The sequence below is a fragment of the Prionailurus bengalensis genome, chromosome B1, assembly GCF_016509475.1.
Source record: "Prionailurus bengalensis isolate Pbe53 chromosome B1, Fcat_Pben_1.1_paternal_pri, whole genome shotgun sequence".
Taxonomy (NCBI): Eukaryota; Metazoa; Chordata; class Mammalia; order Carnivora; family Felidae; genus Prionailurus; species Prionailurus bengalensis.
Window position 1 is genome coordinate 36,431,221 of NC_057344.1, and position 1,932 is coordinate 36,433,152.

The window sequence follows — 1,932 nt, forward strand, 5'->3', positions numbered from 1 at the left end:
CCAACCAGCAATGCACAAGGGTTTGATTTCTCCACATCCTCACCAAGATGTTACTTGTTATATTTTGTTTTGTTTTTCTCACTAAACTTTTGTTTTAATGGGGCTCAAAAATCTGTGACAGATTTTTGGTCAAGTTGTTTCCATTAAAAAGTACTGATTTAAAAAACTAATAACTTAAATTGCCACACACACACACACACACACCATTCTCCTTTTCTTCTGAAGGTTTTAGATGCACTGTTATCATTAACCAGTCTTTTACTATTAAACTTAAGTGGTCAATTGACACAAATAGTTCTGAGACCATTCTTTTACCACTGATTAAAACTGAGGAGGCAGGTATTGGGAATAATACTCATTTAGGTTTCTGAGCTTTCTAGTGACCTTGCCAGCTTCAGCTGCCTTTTTGTCCACTGCTTTGATGACACCTACAGCAACCGTCTGTCTCATGTCATGAACAGCAAAATGGCTCAGAGGAGGATAGTCAGAGAAGCTCTCAACACACATGGGCTTGGCAAGAACCATATCAACGATGGCAGCACCACCAGATTTCAAGGACTTGTGGCCATCTTCCAGCTTCTTCCCAGGGTGATGATCAATCTCCTTCAGCTCAGCAAATTTGTGAGCAGTGTGAGTATAGGTGCATATCCAGCACTGATTTCGCCTGGATAGTTCAGGATAATCACCTGAGCTGTGAAGCCAGCTGCTTCTATTGGTGGGTCATTTTTGCTGTTACCAGCCACAGTACCAAGACAAACATTTTTGACAGACACGTTGTTGACCTTGAAGCCTACACTGTACCCAGGAAGAGCTTAACTTAAAGCCTCGTGGTGCACTTCAACAAACTTTGCTTCAGTTGTAACACTGACTAAAGCAAAGGTGGCCACCATGCCAGGTTTGAGAATACCAGTCTCCACTTGGCCCCCAGGGACAGTACCAATATCACCAATTTTATGGACATCCTGGAGGGACAAAATCTCCTCAGTTGGACGGGTTGGTGGCAGGATGCAATCCAGAGCTTCAAGCAGTGTGGTTCCACCGGTATTTCCATTTTTATGGGGGACTTTCCATCCCTTGAACCAGGGCAAGTCAGCATTTGGCATATTGTCACCATTCCAACCAAAAAGTGGCACAAGTGCTACTATGTTGGTTGTAGCCAATTTTCCTAATGTAGGTGCTGACTTCCTTAACGATTTCCTCGTATCTTTTATGGCTGTATGGTGGCTCAGTGGAATCCATTTTGTTAACACCAATAATTAGTTTCACACTCATGTGTAAGCCAGAAAGGCATGCTCACAGGTCTGCCCCTATGTGGAGACACATGCTTCAAATTCACACCAGCAGCAACAGGACAGCATGGTCAGCCTGAGATGTGCCTGTAATCACGGTTTTGATAAAGTCTCTGTGTCTTCCTGGCATCAGTGATCGTCACATAAAACCTGCTGGTCTTGAATCTCCACAGGGCAATATCAATGGTGACACCACGTTCATGTGCAGCTTTCAAGACCCAGGCATACTTGAAGGAGTCTTTCCCATGTCAGCAGCCTCATTCTCAAAATTTTCAGTAGTTCTTTTGTCAATCCCACCACATTCATAGATCACATAGCCAGTAGTGGTAGACTTGCCCGAATCTACATGTCCAATGATGGGGATGTTGATAGGAGTTTTTACCTTTCTCATTTTGATTTAGTTTTAGTGGTGGTTTTCATGACACCTGTGTTCTTGTGGCCAATTAGTTATGAAAAAAAAACTGTTTTGTTTTGTTTTTAATAATAGCCATCCAAATGGTGTGAAGTGATTTCTCATTGGTTTTGATTTACATTTCTCTAATGATTAGTGGTGTTGAGAATCCTTCCTTGTACTTATGGGCTATTTGTATATCTTCTTTGGAGAAATGTCTTTTTGAGTCCTTTGTCCATGTTTTGAATAGGG

General features: G+C 42.0%; 1 pseudogene; it reads right to left on the reverse strand.

Annotated features, from left to right (window-relative positions):
* Positions 1-208: 208 nt before the first annotated feature.
* On the reverse strand, positions 209-1,723 carry LOC122467658 (annotated as a pseudogene).
* Between the last annotated feature and the right edge of the window lie 209 nt (positions 1,724-1,932).